At 48.6% G+C, this 19,728-nt stretch overlaps 1 protein-coding gene across 1 annotated transcript in view; it reads left to right on the plus strand.

Moving 5' to 3' along the window:
* The window catches only part of LRMDA (leucine rich melanocyte differentiation associated), a 1,120,399-nt gene that overhangs the window by 682,255 nt on the left and 418,416 nt on the right, over positions 1-19,728 (plus strand). The window lies entirely within an intron of this gene.

Genomic DNA, 19,728 nt, shown 5'->3' on the forward strand with positions numbered 1-19,728 from the left:
TTAGATGACATAACTCTTGGGATTTAAATTCTGTTAATTTTGTTGCATTTTACTTATTGCCTAGAATATGGTCCAGTTTAGTGAATATTTGCACATTTGTACATGTTTATTCTTTTTAACGATTTATTTTGTTTATTTGAAGGGCAGTTATGGGGTGGGGGGAGAGAGAGAGAGAGAGAAATCTTCCATCCACTGGTTCACTACACAAATGCCCACAATGGGTTAGACCTGGGCCAGGTCTAAGCCAGGAGACAGAAGCTTGATCTGGGACTCCCACGAGAGTGCAGGGGCTAGGTCTTCCATTGCTTTCCCAGGTGCATTAGCAGGGAGCTGGATCAGAAGTGGAGCAGCCAGGTCTTGAACCAGCAACCATATGGGATGCCAGCATCACAGGCGGCAGCTTTAGCCTCTGTGCCACAACACCAGCCTCATGTATATGTAAGTTATTGTTTCACATGAGGCTTTATAATGCCGGTTAGGTCAGGTTGGCTGGTTGTGTTGTTCAGGTCTTCTGTATCTGGACTGATTTTGTTGATGACTGAGAGGAATGAGGAAATCTCCTACTGTAATTTTAGATTTCTTTTCCCTTCAGTTTTCTATGTACTTTGAGGCTCTATTGTTCAGTATGCACACATTTAAAATTTATTTGTGATCTTTGAAAATGACCTCTTCAATTATCATGTAAACTGTCCCTGTGTTTCTGGGAATATTTTTTGCTTTAAATGAGTGACTCTCGCTCCGTGAGCCCCTGACCCAGCTGTAGGGGATCTCTGTTACCCTGTGTCCAGGATCAGTGCTGCTCTTTCCCCAGGGGTTGAAGGTGGTTGTTTTGTTTTTGTTTTTGTTTTTTGTTTTTCTGAAAGGCATTGTTAGACAGTGAGAGAGAGAAAGGTCTTCCTTTTTCCGTTGGTTCACCCCCCAATTGGCCCCTACGGCTGGTACATTGTGGCCGGCACACTGCGCTGATCCGAAGCCAGGAGCCAGGTGTTTCCTTCTGGTCTCCCACATGGGTGCAGGGGCCCAAAGCCTTCGGCCATTTTCTACTGCTTTCCCAGGCCATAGCAGAGAGCTGGATCAGAAGTGGAGCAGCCGGTTCTCAAAGCAGCACCCATATGGGATGCTGGCACTGCAGGCGGCAGCTCTACCTGCTATGCCACAGCGCCGGCCCCGGGGCTGAAGGTTTCAATTCTTCCACACATTCCCCAGATACAGAGCATCACCAGCACAGCACATGCTGCCTCTTCTCCAGGTGGTTAAAGTTTTTGTTCTTTGAGGGAAGAAGGATGGTGAGAAGTTCTGAGCCTGTCACAGAATCCACTCCTTCCTCTGGGCTTCACCACAGGGGACAGCGTTCGCTGGACTCCAGTCCTGCCCCCAGTCTGTCTCTGCCAGCAGAGAGAGAGAGATTCTTGGAGCACAGTGGGTGTTAACCCTGCTGTCTCTGCAACTCCCCGTGACTGTTCTCTTCTGCTAGCCCATACTTGGTCTCCAGCTATCTTTTGGAAATTTCGCTGAATTCTCCTTATCTAATTAATAGGACATTGAAGCCGCCACTTCTTTCTACTGCCTCAGTTCCCTGCTCTCATCAAAAACAGTGATGGTTTTGCAAATTATCCAGGTTTTTCTTATTCTTAATGCATGGGTTATTTTCTTTACGGGTTTATACTTTCTGTGAGGAAGCCAGAAGACCTAGTAATTCATTTTTATTTTACAGAAGTGCTGGTTTATGATGAATTGGAAATTTAATTCAAAGCAATCACTACTGGTTGTTTAAGAATTGCTGGCCTGTACCTTCCTGAGCTGATTTATCTTTTCATTCTCTGCCACCTCTTGGTGTAATTAGGTCCCTGGATTTGTTACCTGGTAGTAAACCTGGCTTTCTCTTGTTAGGTTTACAGCTTTCCAATCAAAATTCTAGTACAGCAGAATTTGCTGACTCTATCTGGACTCACCCTACTGGCAGCCCTCCCTCTCCCTCCCTTCAAAAAATACTTATTGAGGCCACATTGTGACACAGTGGGTTAAGCAGAGGGATGTTATGCTGGCATCCCGTATGAGCTCTAGTTCAAGTCCTGGCTGCTCCACTTCTGATCCAACTCCCCGCTAATGGTCTGGGAAAGCAGTGGGAGATGGTCCAAGTAGCTGGGTTCCTTCCACCCATGTGGGAGATCCAGAAGGAGTTCCAGGATCCTGGCTTGGGCTTGGCCGAGCCTTCTCCATTGCAGCCATTAAGAAAATGAACCAGTGGATGGAAAATCTCTCTCTGTAACTCTTCTTTCAAATAACTAAAATAAATCTTTAAAAAGCTAATTATTGAGGTGAAATCCATATACATTAATCATTTTCAAATGGAATTCCATTCAGTGCAACTTAGTGTATTCACAGTTTAATGCAAGTATCACCTCACTCTAGATCCAAACATTTCCATTAGTCCAAAATAAATCCCCTTACTCTTTAAGCAGTGTCCTTCCATTCCCCTCTACTCCAGAGTACCCATTTGAACTCTGTTTCTGTGGATTTATCTATTTCTTAGAAATATTACAAACATAACTATAAAATTATATATTTATTGCAAATGGAGATTCCCATGATGTTTTGTGTGTGGCGTCTTCCACATAGCATACATAATGTTTGCAAGGCGAACTCACATTGTAGCATGTGTCATGATTTCATCCCTTTTTATGGCTGAATAACATTCTGCCCTCTAGATAAACCACGGTCTGTTTATCCATTCATCCTCAAATGGACCTTTGGGATGTTTCTACTTTCTGGTCATTATGATTGGCATTGCTGTGATAATGCTTGTATACATACTTGTTTGGGTACCCGTTTTGAGTTCTTTTTAGTAAGTGTCTGGGAGTGGAATTGCTTGCTGTCCACTTCTGACTGTACGATGTTTAACCACATCCCCGTTTGAGTTCAGTGTTCCGAGAGAGCCTTGATTTTTCACTACTGAGATGAGAAAGGCAAGGAGCTTCTCTTGTGACTCTTCTCACCCAGTCACCTTGTGGCTTCCCTTAGGAAACTTTTGGGGTCTCCTTTAGGACTTTTTAAAAATCAACTTCATGACTCCCTTAGCTGGAAGACACGCCTTGGCAAAACCCAGCCAGGTAAAGGGTGGGTTGTTTTTAACAATCAGAGGTCCTTTGAGAGGTAGTGAGTTTCCTATGACAGGAGATGTTGCAGGTAGCTTACAGGAGAGGCTCCTCACAGTCCTGGCCTCTGGGTCTCTGATGTTCTGACCCCCCAGGTCTTTGTCCTCTAACAGCAGGTGCGGGGTGCAGAACCACTGGGGCTTTTCCTGTGGTGGAGTTTGAAACGAGAGCAGCTGATGGAGTCTGTCGCCTTCCACACTTCCTGAGAATGGTGAACCCATTTCAGCCCTTTCGGTTCTTTCAGGTCGTGGGAATGATGTGTCAATAAACCCGGGTCCTGTTCCCAGACTGAAGCAGATGATTTGTGTCTTCTGATTAGTCACAGCAGAATGGCCCTGTGTTTCCTATCAGAACTGAGGCTGCCTCAACAAGGTGCAGCCTGGTATCTGCCCTGGGGTTAAAAGCTGTACACCTGCCAGAGCCGTGGCTCAATAGGCTAATCCTCCGCCTTGCGGCGCCGGCACACCGGGTTCTAGTCCCGGTCGGGGCACCGGATTCTGTCCCGGTTGCCCCTCTTCCAGGACAGCTCTCTGTGTGGCCCGGGAGTGCAGTGGAGGATGGCCCAAGTGCTTGGGCCCTGCACCCCATGGGAGACCAGGAGAAGCACCTGGCTCCTGCCTTCGGATCAGCGCAGTGCGCCGGCCGCAGTGTGCCAGCTGCGGTGGCCATTGGAGGGTGAACCAATGGCAAAGGAAGACCTTTCTCTCTGTCTCTCTCTCTCACTGTCCACTCTGCCTGTCAATAAATAAATAAATAAATAAATAAAGCTGTACACCGATCCCTTCGTCGAAGTATGGGCAGAATTTCTTCCAGAGTCTGCCTCTGTGTGTGTGTGTGTGTGTGTAATGTCTGTTCTTCTCCATGTGATCAAGAACTGTGGCTCCAGCAAACTCTTCTCACCTGGAATTTATTTGGTGCCCTTTTAACCAGCTGAAAAAAACCAAAAAGAACTGAACTGGCTCAAGATGCCAGTCCTTCTCTGTGGACCGTGGCGGTGCGCTGGAGTGTGCTGCAACAGGGATTCTGAGATGCGCTGGGGGGTGTGTTGGATACCTTCCAGTGTACTTCATTTCTTGAGTTTTCTTTTCTTGCTGTTTGTCTCCTTCATCTCACCTCAAGGTTTAGACTTGTGAAGGAACAAGTGTGGGGGGATACTAGAGTGGGTAGGAGACGTATTGTACATAATCAGGAGGAGGAGGAAAAGGACTTGTCCATTTTGCTGTTTTGCTGTAGGTGGCCAGTTCAGTTTCCCAGAGGAAAATCTCACCCACTTGTCATGTTGGCTCCTAAGGAACTACTGTTGTAAGCAGCTCATTGAGAGTTGAACTTCAGGTAGCCTTCTTGGGTGTGTGGAAAAGGAAGAAAGCCACAGGACTTCGTTCCACCTTGTGAAGAGCTGGGTGATTGTGCACAAGCAAAATGGACTTGGAATCTATGTAGAGGCACGCCTCTTCCAATCCATCAGCTGACTGAATGTTGTATGACAACCCTTCTCCAAAACAGGGCTAGAATGTTCTGGTTTCACCATAGATTTATTCATTTTCAGGATCAGCTTATAGATTCAGTGTTCTTTTTTGTGTGTATAACCTCTTTCTTTTGCTTTTTTTGATTTATTTATTTATTTGAAAGGCAGAGTTACAGAGAGGCAGAAGCAGAGGCAGAGGCAGAGAGAGAGAGAGAGAGAATCTTCCAGTTTCTGGTTCACTCACCAAATGGTTGCAACAGCCGGTGCTGGGCCAGAATGAATCCAAGAGCCGGAAGTTTCTTCAGGGTTTCCCACGCAAGTGCAGGGGCCCAAGCACATGGACCATCTTTACTGCTTTCCTAGGCCATTGCAGAGAGCTGGATCAGAAGGGGAGCAGCCGGGACTCTATCAGTGCCCATATGGAATGTTGGCACTGCAGGTGGCGGCTTTACCCGCTATGCCACAGTGCCGGCCCCATTTCTTTTGCTTTTTATAAAATAATTTTGTTTCATAGTTAAAGCCCTTGTATTAGTCAGTGACTCATGTTTCACATTATTTGAACTATTTGCCATTATGGATGGACTTATGGTTTTGAAATAAAACTGGTGTAAGCAAATAAAAATTAAAAGAACCACAGAATCTCCATGGATTATCTTAGGCTTGGCTGTGTCATCCATTCACTGTTTGTTATCTCAGGTCTCTGGTTTGCTCTTTTTTCCTTGTTCTGTGTCTTACCACATTGGTGCTGGCCTGAAGCACCCAAGTCCCATTACCCTCTGGCTTCTGGTTTGGTTTGGACAAAGACACGTGGGTGTATTACCCTCCTTTCCCACCTTGCAGGGTTGTTGTCTGGCCGTGTCCTCCCAGGACTACAGTTTGCATCTTCCCCCTCTGCCCCCAGTTCTGGCTCTCCCCAGGCATCCTAGTAGTGGATCTATGCTGTTGATAGCCTGGTGTAGCAGTGTTCCTTCTGCTTTCCTTTGTCCTGCTCACAGCCCTGTAAGTAGGTACTTATTTTAACAAGCTTAGGTGAGTGTGCCTTCTCCTTCCTCCCAGGTCAGGGTCATGGAAATGGGCTGAATGTTTGAATAAATGAGTAGCTGGATGGAAAGTTGAAAGGGCCATCCCCTTACATGGAACCCAACGTAGGCCTCTCAGTTCCCTGGCCTCTCATTTGCTCTGTCTCGTGTCTCTGGCTTCCTTTCTCCCACATGCCTGCTTCTCACTCTGTTCCAACCACATGGCCTTGCTTCAGTTTCTAGAGTATACCAAGCAAACTCCTGCCCTAGGGCCTTTTTCTCTATTCTATTTGCCTTAAAGCCTCCTCTCAGAAATCCATTTGGCCAATTTACTTTTTCTAGGTCTTTACTAAACTCTCACCTTTGCAATGAGGCTCGTGTGAACCATTACACTTAATGCTGCCAATTGCACTCACCCCCAGCAGTATCATCTCAGCCCTTTTAGCCAGGCTCTCCATTCTCTGTTCTCAGAACACTACTTTCTTAAGAAACTGTATCTAACTTATTTATTAACCTTAGTATTTATCATCACTTTCCTCCCACTAGAATTTAAGCTTCACCAAGTGAGGAGTTTTGTAATTTTTTTTTCCCATGGATGTATCCCAAACTCCTAGAACAATGCCAAGTTCATTCATTATAAATGCCTATAATAGAGTGAACCCCCCACCCCCAAGGATAGGTCTACCTGGAACCTGTGCATATGACCTTATTTGGGAAAAATCTATAAGTTCAGGAGCCCAAAATGAAATCTTCTTGGATAAGGGTGGGCCCTAAGTTCAATGCCAAGTCCTTTTAAGAGGAAGGGAAATAGACATAGGCATAGGAGAGAAGACCTCGGAGACTGGAGTTTTGTGGCTCCAAGCCCGGGAATGCCTTGAGTCAGCGGAAGCTGGAGGAGACAAGGATGGATTCCCTCTTGGAGCCTTTGTAAGGAGTGCTGTCCTGCCGGCTCCTTGCTTTCATACACTGGACCTGCAGAACTGTGAGAGAACATACGATTCTGTGGTTTTAAACCACCACGTTTGCAGTCATCTGTTGCCATGGCCCCAGAAAATGAATACAGGGCCCAGTGGGCGTTTGTTGAATGAGTAAATGCAAGTCTTGTTGACACCGATGTGACCTCCAGTTGAAATAATACTTTAGCTTTCAATAGTTATCAGTGCCCGTGAGTAAATGTGCATGTCTGACATTTAAGAGGTATTCCAGTTTTCTGGATGTACATTTGTGCACTAGAAACCTGAGCTTCCTTGGTATTCTCGCCCACTATACTTAAAAGCTTAAGGTCTTCCTTAACCCCCAAATAATTGCTTTCACTGTCAGGCTGTCAGTAGCATACAGGGAACGGATTCACAAACTATTTGTTCTTCAGGCAGTGGATGGGAACCCCCCCGTGGGTCTCTAACCATAAAATATCTGTGTCATTCCCCGATTCCATTGTGCATCCCTCCTGCTGTATTTAAGCTAATTCTCAGTTATTGTTGCTTTTGGAAGAGCCAGACCTAAGCACCCGTGCGATCGTCCTTCCTGGGCTTGACGAGGGTTATTTGGCCTCCCCCAGGCCCACTCTGGGTGCGTGCTGGGCTTGTGATGCAGCGTGGTACTAACCATCGGCTCCTCGTAGGAGATGGAAGGTAAATCAAATTGAAAACACCCTTCCTGTGTCGTGCGTCTTCCAAATGTCCTCAGGTCTCTATTACATCTTCTGGAGGCTGCCAGATTCTCTGCGGGACAAGCGGAAGCAGGAGTAGCTCCTCAGCAGCGACAGAAGGTGCCATTAGCAGAAATACATCATCTCCCAGTGGTGTTAGTTGTAGCGGAGTCGTGATCATGTCCATTCTTCTGCCAGAGCAGGGAGAGAGCCCTCAGAGGCAGGGGCTGCTGCTAACAGAGACTCCATCATTCTAAAATAGCCTCCCTGCCCCCCGGCCCGGAGTCCCAGAGCAGCTATTTCTGCCCGGATGAGCGAGAGTTGCACAGGGCTTATTTCAGGCATTGATCTTTCACGAGAGTCTCCCCACTTCCTGGATCCTGGACCTTCCTTAGCAGGGGGAAGGTGGGGCACGGGCCGTTGCCTTGGCTGGGCTGGACCCACCCCCTTCCAGGTGTTGCTCATTAGGTGTCTTTTCAGAGAGATTCTGTGCGCTCAGTCACGGTTCTGGAACTGCAGCTTGCATGGCTTGTCAGAGCAGTTTGCTGAGCCTACCCCCAGAGCGCTTGGGGTTGGCATGGCACTGGCGTTTCTTGCAGGTTTCCAGATGAGACCAATGCCGCCGACCCAGGCACCAAAGTTGAGAGCCACTGGCTTGGGTGCAGAAGAGATGATGGCCTTGTGTTCTGTGCCCCCAAGTCAGGGCCTCAGGAAGCCCACTCAGGGAAGTCTGGGCCTTTGGAGGCCGGACTGGAAGCTGTCTCTGTTTGTGGAAGGCAGTGACATCACCTCTTGTGTATCTGCTGCTCACATGTGCTACTTGCCTCTCACTCCCAGGAGGAGGGAGACAGCACCTGCCCGCCTTGCTCCAGTTCCTGGGTGTCTCTAACCTCTGCCTCCTCCCCCACCTCCATCAGCCCTAGGGGTGCTAACAGCTTTCCCATATGCTGATCTGTGGAAGCCTGCAGGTGTCTGTGTGGCCTCTCTGGCACTGCCCATTAAACACACCCTTCTTTAACATTCTTCATTGGACCACTTGTGTTCATGCTGATGGTCTGGTTCTTGCTTGTACAGTGTCCTTGGGGATTTCTCCCCTGGAGGAAAAAAGAGTCTTTTGTAGGCAGAGACTGAGCCAAAATCATTAAGTCTTTATCTCAAGGGCAGTTTTGTCACCCACAGTAGAAGGTGGAATTATCCTGTAGTCTGAAAGGAATTGCAGAAGTAAGAAATTGATACCAGATGGAAAGATGGCAGTGTGATCAGCACGTACTCCAGGCTTGGGGAAGTACCAGCCTCTCAGTGGTTCAGCACTTGAGCCTGGAGTGGAAGACGGCCTTGCAGCTGGGGAGATGCCCTTTGGTATTTGGGTTCCTGATCCAGCTGACCAGCAAACAGAGCTGTCATTGGACAGTTGCTGGGCATCTACCCTGGCCCAGCCCTGCTGTGGCTGCCACCACACACAGCTAGAGCCAGTGGTTTCTGGGGCCAAGAGTGGAGGGATTGCATTTCTGTTTTAGGCATGTATGTAATGTGAAAAGAATCCCAATCCTACTTAACCTACCAGACAGCTTAGGCTTTGCCTCCTCCAAGAAGCCTTCCCTGACAAGCCCCTTGCCACTAAATCTTGGCAGTTCTTCTGAGTTACAATTTTTACATTTGTCTTATTTCTCCAAAATGAATTGTGAATTACGCATAGTTGACAGTTGTGCTTTTTACCTGCTCTGTGTCAGCCACAAGGCCAGATGTACCTAAACCCATTGTGGACACTTCTTGGTCAATGGGCAGCATATTCCTGAAATGATATAAAAGATGTAAAGATTGAAAAACAGACACCATCTTCTCATCCAGAGAGCCCACAGTCATCACCAACCTTGGCGCCAGCTCTTGCTCACCAAGTGGACATGTACTTCAGTTTAATGTCAGGACCACAGGGCTTCCAAGCACATCTCCAGTGGGCCTGGGTGTAAACTGTCTGTGAAGGGCCTTCAAAGAGTGCATGCAGGCGCCGGTGCTATGGCACAGCAGCTTGAGCTCCTGCTTGCAATGTGGCTTCCCATGTTGGGAGTGGTGGTTCAAGTGTAGGCTGCTCTGCTTCTGATCCAGCTTCTTGCTTAAGTGCCTGGGAAGGCAGCAGATGATGGCTCAAATATTTGGGCCCCTACCATCAGGATGGAGTTCCTGGCAGCTGCTTTGGCCTGGCCTAGCCCTGGCTGCTACGGTCATTTGAACCAGCAGATGGAAGAACTCTCTCTCAGTCTCTGTTGCTCTGTCTTGGGTATTCTTTTTCTTTTTCTTTTTTTTTTTTTTGACAGGCAGAATGGATAGTGAGAGAGAGACAGAGAGAAAGGTCTTCCTTTTTGCCGTTGGTTCACCCTCCAATGGCCGCTGCGGCCGGCGCATCGTGCTGATCCGAAGCCAGGAGCCAGGTGCTTCCTCCTGGTCTCCCATGCGGGTGCAGGGCCCAAGGACTTGAGCCATCCTCCACTGCCTTCCCGGGCCATAGCAGAGAGCTGGCCTGGAAGAGGGGCAACCGAGATAGAATCCAGTGCCCCAACCGGGACTAGAACCCGGTGTGCCAGCGCCGCAAGGTGGAGGATTAGCCTGTTAAGCCACAGCACCGGCTGTCTGTTGCTCTGTCTTTAAAACAAGTAAGTAAATCTATTTTTAAAAAAAAAAATGCAATGAAAATGAAAAATGCACACATGTAAGATTTTTTTCTTTCTACCAAAATAAGCTTATCTTTTAATTCCATTTTCTGTGAACTTTTTAAAGTACACGCATGTTCCTCCCATCCTGCTGAAGTGCTGAATGCTTTGCATCAAACTCAAGGAAGACACTTGATGATCTTAATTAACAATATCAGTGACAAGGCCTCCATCCTTTGGGGGTATTGTTTGGCCTGCTGATAAATGGTCATTCTATTCCCAAGAGAAAACTTCACTGCCAGAAATGTGCAGCGAAATCAACCAAGCCTTCTTCCTGTCTGACGCCAACTCCTGCAGCCACGTGACGATTGCCATCCGTTGCCCCCAGCTCTGGAGGAAGCAGACTCCCTTTTTCCTTCTTTACCCTGCAAAGGTGACTTCTCCTTTGCAATACAATCTTTCCCATCAGATTTTTGAGACTTGAGACCTTCTCTGTTTGAACAACCAGCCACTCTACTCAAAGCCCTCTTCAGCTTTCTCTCTTTTCTTGGTAGTGTCAAGCATAACAAAAGATTTATCTGTTCTGATGATTTCCATTTCTTTACTTTCAGCTCTCCAGTCTGGATCCCTGTGGACTTTGGGTCCCATTGCTCTGCCGTTGGCTTACTTCCCCAGTGATTGCCATGTGGCAGAGTCCAGCAGGCTGCCCAGTGCTTGTGTTACTTGGCCTTTTGTAGATGCTGGAAACTACTGCTCACCCCTAAGGCAGTCTTATCTTGGCTTTTGTGACCCCTGGGATTTTTCTACCTCCCTCCCCAGCCCCTCTCCTGCTCTCTCAGTGCAACCAGCTCAAAACAGCCATGGATCTGTCTTCTCAGTCCATCGTTTCTATCTTGGTGGTTTCATTCACTTCCCTGATTTTGTAGGGCAGAAAGAGAGAGGAACAGGTCCCCACAAACCCCTTTATTTCTTTAGTGGATTCTCTGGCTGGATCTTGGACTCCAGTGTTGATTGAGAAGAGAAGAGCATAAAGTTTTATTCATTTTGTGTGTACACGGTGATCTTCGCAACAGTGAAATCTGAAGAAATGACCAAAGCATGATGCCTTTATATTTCTTAGGCAAAGAACTTAAGTTGGTGAAGGAGTGACAGAGTAAAGGGAGAAAAGCCCTTAGGGGTTTGCTGCCTGCAGGAAAAGTCATGCCTAATGGCCCTTTTTGAAGTTGCAGTTCTTAGAGAGCCTTCAGGTGAAGTCATCAGTATACCAGGTCTGGCATCCTTGGCGATGCCACATGTTACTCCTTCAGTTTTACCTAGCACCTGCGTGTACCCGGGTTGTGTCCTCTGGGATCCCTGGTGGCATCTGTCTCCGCCTTCTTGTCCTGTCTCAGATGATTCACAGGCCCTCATGGATGCAGCCAGTACTCCTCCAGAGACCTCAAGATCCCAGAGAAGGGCTTTGCCACCCATGAGGGTATGCGAGTGAGGAACCAGAGTTGACCAGTCAGGCCCAGCGTTGCTCCAGTTTTACTCCCTCACTGTCACAGTCAGGGTCTCTAGAGAGGCAGCATCAGAGAGATGTGTAGATCTGTATACAAAGTGGGAATTTACCAGGGGGATGGGCCCATGTGAATACCACAGCTGAGAAGGTACAAGACAGATCATCTGCAGGCTGCAGACCCTGGGATGTTGACAGCATGGCTCACTCCAAGTCCAGGGATCTCGGAACCAGGGAGGACAAGGGTGTCCTTCTTAGTTTGAAATCCTAAGCCCGAGTGCTAGTAAGGGGGCCACTGGTGTAAGTCCTGGAGTCCGGGGGCTGGCAGCTGATAGCCAAGGTGGGAGACGAGCTCTCATGGCCAGAGACCAGTTCACCTTCTGCAGTTCGTCTCTGCAGCCTACAGCCAGGTCGTGGTGCTCGCCCCCTTGAGGCTGGGTCTTCCCCTCTTAGTCAGCTCTGACTGGCTTGCTTATCTCCTTTAGAAATACCCGCTTAGACTAACCCAAACTAATGCATTTCTAGGTGACCACATGTTCCTTAATCCAGCCAAGCTCTCACCATAAAATTAACCATCACCCATCTTTCAAAATCAACCATTTTTATTCTTGACCAAGAAGAATTACGTTGTTCAAACCATATCATGTGGAGTTTATTTTTTAAACTCTAGACTAGGATAACAGCCTCTCAGCAAACCTATCTCCATCAGGTACTGACTCCCTGCCGTCTCCTCTGCTCCTTTCTTTAGATCTTTGCAAAAACACAAACACCACAGGTCCTGTTTCTGCCTCAAACCTTGCACTGGCTTAGTCTTAACTTTTGGTGAAAGCTCACATTCTCTATGGTGGTCGACACCCTGCATAGCCTGCTACCAAATCTCTAGCTCCATGTCAGGTCATCAGTATCCCTCACAGCCACATGCATGCTCACACACACACACTCACACACATACTCACACACCCTCATATTACCCTCATATGTACTCTGACCTAGTCATATGCATACATATACTCAAATATACTTGAACACACAATAGTCACATACACATGATCTGCCGTACCCTAACTACACACAGTCACACATACACACACACACTCACATTCACATACACACTCCCACACTGTCATTTTCATGGCATCTTCCTGCCACCACGTGCCTGTGGACATGTTTTCCCCTGTCTCAAACACGTGATAGCGCTTCTGCATCCCAGCTCAGGTTATCCCTGCCCTGGGCAGCCTTCTTCCAAGACCAGACCAGACCCTGCTGTTCTGTGGACCCTGACAGCAGCAGGAGTCGCTTGTCTCCAGCTCTTGCTGATCTGCAGTGTGACCCATCTGTGCGCACTATTTTGTTTCTTTATTATCTTAAAGAATCTTTAAGCTGTACAGGACAGAGCCCACATCTTTTCTGTGCTCTTCACTGTATCCTCAGCACCCACCTTGGACCACAGTCTGTACTCAGTGCCCACTCATGGAATGAACAGAAGACTTTGCAAGAGGAAAGTGAACCCACTTAAACTGGCCACAAAGCCTGGGTTGAACAAACCACCACACCTAAATGTTCAAATCCCAATCCACCAAGTTAGAACCAAGAGAGTTCATTTGGAAGTCATGTTTCAGGCTTCCAGCATAAATTACATGCAGTTGTGCAAACATGTCAAAGTTTAGTAAATTGAATTTGTTTAATGTAAACAACTTTTGACCAAAATAATAACACAGCTTTAGAAAAAGACATTAGGCACCCACTTTTGAAGAGTTTGTATAATTTAGCACACAAGAAAACTTTGCTGTAATTATATGCAGACATATACAAAGGATAAATGTTATTTACTTGCTCCAACCTCCATAAAATAAACCTCCAACCATGCTTCAGCTTGCTGCATTAATCCTCATTTAGAAGTCACTCCCATCAAGAGTTGGGGGCTTCATGGGCTCTCATCCTTTCTGCGTGTCAAAATTAGCCCATTAAATTAGAACCACGTTGGGAGCACAGGTGACGCCAGCATTCCCGCACCAGTCCAAGGAGCACTTAAAAGGGGCCACGTGAAGTTGATTAAAACCTCACCTGTCAAACCCAGTACAGCCACATTTGAAAATCTTTAATGTAATTAAGAGAAGCACATTATGGGAGGTCAAGTGACTTTCTTTTTGAATTCCACTTCTAATCTGTCGTCAAATGGATGGAAATTGCCGGCCAGGGGAGTTAATGAAAGCTGCATGAGCCGGCGAGGAAGGGGGAGGCAGGAGGCAGGCGTGGAGGAGCTGGCCCCAGGGGGCTCTGTCTGCACCCAGCAGTGAGGGGTGGGCTGGGGGGAGCCACGCCAAGTACCCTGCATTCTGCCAGCAGGCTGTGCCCCTCTCTGAGCACCCTGGGGCCTGCAGGATAAGGGTAGAGGAGTGTCCATAGCTCCCTGCTTATCGGTGAGTTCGATCTGTGGCCAGACGGCTGGCAGCCTGGGCAGGCAGAGTGGAGCCGGCGCCGGCCCTTGTCACCCTTCACTCAGAGCCGCCTGATTAGCATCAGGGTTCAGCTCGCCTCTAGCAGAATCCCCCAGAGAGCAGCAGAACTGGGGGCGGGGCACGTCCACCCCAGCCTCCAGCTCGCCAGCTGCCTCTAGGATCCCAGCCCTTCCAAGGGATAGGTCCCCCAGCTCCGCAGCCTTCAGCACCTTGGAGCTGGGGAAGAACCAGGACACCCAGCTATTGCCGTGGGTCCCCTTCTGGGCTTGTGGCTTCCTGGCTTGCTAAACCCAGCAGTTCTCACTGCACTGAGTGTGTTCTGGCTCCAGAGGCCCTGGTGCAGTCTTAATGCCAGGACACTGCCTTTCGGAGTTTACTCAATGCTTTGCCGTGTGTTCTAGCCTGAGGGTTCTGTTGACAGAAGGCAGACTTTTCTCCTGTAGTTGCTTTCTCTCTCCCTTTCTCTACCCACCCCCACTGTCTCTCCCCCTCTCCCCTTCTCCCTTCCCCTCTTCCTCTCTCCCCTTGCATTTGTCTATATTAGCAGAAGTATCTGTGTTTGAAAAAGGATTACATCTGTCACAATGTTGCTACTTAAGATTACCCCTTTCCTTGGAAACTGACATGAGAATAAGCAACACATTAAGTCTGCTCAGGGCATTGGTATGGAGAGGTTTCCAAACTGCAGAGCTTGACCTCCTTAACTCAGCCCTCTTCCTCTGCCTCTCTGCTGCTAGCTTGAGGATGGGCAGGATACATCAGAAATCTCCTAGTTTGGAAATATCTCTGAGGCTTCATGGGAAAGACTGCCTGTCTCTTGTGGTTGGTAGTGTTTAAGAGTTATTTGGAACAGAATGGACAGTCCAGGCCAAGTAAGAATATTCAGAAGCATCTCATAATATCTGAGAAGATCCAAGACTTGCCTCGGAGGGTCTTCTCCATTGTGAGAATGGTGGGGAGGGGTGGCAGGTGCAAAGGGATGAAACATTTATTACAAGGGCCTCTAGAGAGAATTTTCTCCAAGCAAACCTGAATCGTCTTGTCCGCCAGGAGTGTTTAGTTGGTGCCCTAAATGAAAAAAGGAAGCTTGAGGTGGGGTTTGGCAGATAAGAAAGGCGGGGGAAGTTAAACCTGAAAGTGATCTAAAACCAGACCAGAGTGTAGGTCAAAGGGATTGGAAAAAGTCCTCCCCTCGCATTCTGTTGCTTTCTCGACCAATGAAAAGTTCCGTATGCAGCCCCTTCTCTCCCCATCTCTGGTCTATAACAGAAAGGTCGGTGTTTCCAGAGAGTAAGATAAGTCTGCAGCTGAAGGCCACCCTCAGGCAGTGGCAATGGACAAGACTTCTGCCCACACCCTCCACTGGATGGTCAGCCTCCCCCACCCCTGTTCCCCCATCACAAGTTCACAGGTAAAAGCGAAAAGTTACTCTGGGCTTCTCTTCCAAAGAAACCTGTCTGTTCACCATGGTAACCGTTCCCCTGTCGGTGGTGGCTGTCGGGAAGGAGGTGCAAAGGTCGCAGGGCAGGGGGTCGTGCCCTCCTCTCTTCCTGTCCTTTTTTTTTCTTTTCCTCCCTCTCTCCCTCGGAGGGATCCAGGCTGGTGTGCAGCACGATTTAAAGCGAAGATGCTAAATGAAAAGCTCCTCGTTTAAAGTTGGTGCTTATACAAAGCTGCTTTGTGGTTTTTTTCGGCCTGTCAGACTTGTCAGGCCTAGTAAGAAAAAGTATATTGTTTCCAGCACTTGGATTCCTTTCTCCCTGACATCTGCCACTCTGTAAAGATGATAAATTCCTGCCTCATTAGCCAAGGGTGTGGGATTACAGGCTGACAACACATTAATCACCAGCCTCTGTGGCAGGCTGACTAGCAATAGGCATTGTTAACAAAACTTTTCTAATATGTCACTCTTCTCTATGACAGCCTGTAATCAATCATTGTGATTGACGGCGCTGATAGATTACACTATTTATACTTTGTGTAATGAGAGATAGTGTTTCCACCTACTGTCATTTCTGGGCTAGTGCTGGAGGATCCCTGAATGGAAACAAACATCACAAACAGGGCAAGCCCTCGTCACCCCAAAACTATCCCCAGAAAGACCCCACCTTCCCAAGTCCCAGGCTGGGCCTCCACCTTTGGAAACGAAAAAGGCAGAGTGTGGCAACTTTGGCCGTTTATTCTGGGATCCGGGGTCGTGGGACAGTGCCTGGAAGGACAGAAGTCTTTTGGCTTTGCACAGAGAGAGCTCCTTGAGTTGCAAGTGGTCCCAGGTCTTGACAGGTCAAGTTGACACAGGTAGGAGGCTCCCCCAGCAGCCGCCGTCCCTCCCCTCGTCAGCTTACGTGTGTGCAGCGGAACAGTCAGCGCCTCCTCCCCTGCCAGCCGAGAGATGATTTAGATGTTGATAAAATATTTGTTCTTTCCTGGCTCTGAGGGCAAATATTATCCTTGTTTCCCATAATCGTGCAGTGCTGCAAAAGTCAACAGCACCCGGAGCAAGGACAAAACCAATGCTCGGAGAGGAGCCCTTTGCTGCAGGCCCTTGCTGGGACTTGCTTTCCCTTTCCCCTTTGAAGCTGGGCAGATTGCAAACAGGGTAAGAATGAATCAGCCGAGCTGAAAGGCATGCGGGCTCGCACGTGATGGGTGTTTTTGGAGGGCCCTTTCAGTCATTTTTATTTTGGCCTGGGAAGAACTGGTAAAGGACCCGGGCTATTTCTGACTTGCTGGCAGCTCTGGTTTCAGCGGAGTGGCAGGTGAGGATGGTTCTGGGGTGGCGTCCTCGAGGCGGTGCCCGTCCCTGCAGGGGACCCCTCCCCAGGCCCGTGTTAAAGAATTCTGTTCAGAAAGACTTTTTTGTTTAATTGTCCTCACCGGTCATTCTGTATGGAAGAAGACTCCTTCAGGTGGTTGGAGAGATGGGTCCCACCTGGGAGTCTTCAGTGGCCCTGCCGCACAGGCGCGGGTCTGTGATGCCCAGCTGTCCTGTCTACATGCGGTGCAGGTTTCCGTGTGTCTGCCGTCTGTGTGGATAGGGCAGGGCAAGGAGGAAGAGTCAGCTTCCTCCTCTAGAATACTGTGTTGTCTGTAGATATCAGACCCTTGGAGTCCCTCTGCCACTTGGCACAGCAAAGGGAACCCCAGACCCTCCTTTAGTGAACTGCCAGAGAGTAGCGTGGGATGTCAGGAGGCCCAGGGAGCCATTGGAGCTAAACTTTAATCTCTCCGTGAAGTTTGAGTGAGCCCAGGATGATTAATGAGAGAGCAGACCATCTGATTAAGCCTCTCCGTGTCACAGGACATGATTAGTAGGTGACAGAGACGGTAACAGTATCCAGCCAAACCCTTGTTTCTTTCACGGCTCCAGCTGTTATATGATTAATGTCCCCAAGGGCTATCTTGGGGTCAGACAGGGAAACCTGTCAGAACAGGTGGAAGTGACAAAATGGGCAGAAACTCCTTGGGGGGGTGGGGGACTGGAGTGGTGAGGGAGAGAACAGAAGGGGGCAGGGCAGCCAGATGGAGCCGGTAACCTTTCTGTGATCCAAGTAGGCACCGAGAGCATCGTGGGAATGGAACCGAGGAAGAATCACAAACCTGCAGATGTTTCCCAGGTCCTTGGTGCATCCAGGTTTGCCAGCCTGGGCTTGTGGAAAGCCGGGTGCAGTGTGGCCGGTTTAGCGCTCCTGGCTTGTGCTGCGAGTGGGGATGGAATGAGGCTACCGTGGGCCCTGTGGGTATTAATGTGGGGCATCCACACCTGTGCCTGTGTGCGCACTTGTGCTGCGGCAGACCCACTAGAACAAGTGTTCCTGTTCCACTCTGCTGGGGTTTAATTATGCATCCAACAAATAGGGCTGAGATCTCCATCTACTGATTTCTGGGGCCCAGAACTATAAACCATCTTGAATGCTTTACTTAGGAAAGATCATGTGGAAGGTTAATATGGATTTGCAGAACCACAGTTGTTTTCTACAGTAAATTGTAGAAATCTCAAATTCAGGGTTGGCACTGTGGTGTAGGAGGTAAAGCTGCCGTCTGCAGCACTGGCATCTCATATGGGCAACAGTTCATGTCCCGGCTGCTCCACTTCTGATCCAGCTCTCTGCTATGGCCTGGGAAAACAGTAGAAAATGGTGCAAGTCCTTGGGCCGCTGCACCCACGTGGGAGACCCAGAAGAAACTCTTGGCTTTGGATCAGCTCAGCTCCAGCTGTTGTGGCCATCTGGGGAGCGAACCAGCAGATGGAAGACTCCTCTCTCTGTCTCTCTGCCTCTGCCTATCTGTAACTTTGCCGTTAAAATAAACAAATAAATCTTTTTTTTTTTTTTCCAAAAAAAGGAATCTCAAATTCAGGTCATCTATGTTACAGGTGGGGAAACTGAGGCCCAGAGGAGGTAAATGACTTGCCCAGTGGAAGTCAAGGCTGGGACCCTGGACTGCTTCTTCCTGGTCTCACATAATGAACTCTCGATAAATCCATTAATAGGAAGTCTCAGACCTTTCAGTTCTTTTCTTTAAAAATATTTTAAAATTCATGTGAGAGGCAGAGAGAGAGGGAGAGAGCTGGTTTACTCTGTAGCATCCAGTGCTAAATCCAGGAACCAAGAATGCAACCGAGGCCTTCCACTTGAGTGACAAATCCATTTACTTGAGTCTTCATTGCTGCTCGCCAGGTTCTTCACTGGCAGGAAACTGGGGTCAGGAACTGGAGCTAGCACTTGAACCCAGGTACTCCATTATGTGGTGTGGGTGTCTTAACCATGAGGCTGAACACCCACTTCTCAAACATCCTTTTTTAAAAGATTTATTTATTTATTTATTTGAAATTCAGAGTTACACAGAGAGAAGAAGAGGCAGAGAGAGAGAGAGACAGAGAGAGAGACAGATAGAGAGAGAGAGGTCTTCCATCCACTGGTTCACTCCCCAATTGGTTGCAACGGCCGGAGCTGTGCCGATCCGAAGCCAGGAGCCAGGAGCTTCTTCCAGGTCTCCCACGTAAGTGCAGGGGCCCAAGGACTTGGGCCATCTTCTACCACTTTCCCAGGCCATAGCAGAGAGCTGGTTGGGAAGTGGAGCAACCGGGACTTGAACCAGCATCCATATGGGATATTGGCACTGCAGGTGGCGGCTTTACCCGCTAAGCCACAGTGCTGGCCCCACCTCAAACATTTCTATTTGGTGTGAGTTTCCCAGAAACAGTTTGGTCTTTCTTTTCCTTATCGTAATTCCACTTTCCCTTCCTGGAAACTCTCTAACCCCCAGGTTAAAGGTTCATACACCAGTTGGAGTGGAGTCATCCAGAGTCCCCTTAGGCAAGTTATCTTCCCAGATGTCTTTTTTTTTTTTTTTTTTTTTGACAGGCAGATTTAGACAGAGACAGAGAGAAAGGTCTTCCTTTTTTCCGTTGGTTCACCTCCCAAATGGCCACTACGGCCGGTGTGCAGCGGCCGGCGCGCTGTGCTGATCCGAAGGCAGGAGCCAAGTGCTTCCTCCTGGTCTCCCATGTGGGTGCAGGGCCCAAGCACCTGGGCCATCCTCCACTGCCTTCCCGGGCCACAGCAGAAAGCTGGACTGGAAGGGAGCAACCGGGACAGAATCCGGCATCCCGACCGGGACTAGAACCCTGGGTGCCAGTGCCGCAGGTGGAGGATTAGCCTAGTGAGCCACGGCGCCGACCCCCAGATGTCATTTTTGAGAGGGTCCTGTACTCCTTTTTCAACCCTTTTGATTGACAAGGATCATGAGGGTGACATTTTGACATTAAAGGGAAACTGGATTGTGCTGAGTTGCATCTGGCAAGTGTGACTTCTCTGCTTCCACCTTTGAGGCCCTG

Source organism: Lepus europaeus, chromosome 17 (genome assembly GCF_033115175.1).
Source record: "Lepus europaeus isolate LE1 chromosome 17, mLepTim1.pri, whole genome shotgun sequence".
In the NCBI taxonomy this organism is placed as follows: Eukaryota; Metazoa; Chordata; class Mammalia; order Lagomorpha; family Leporidae; genus Lepus; species Lepus europaeus.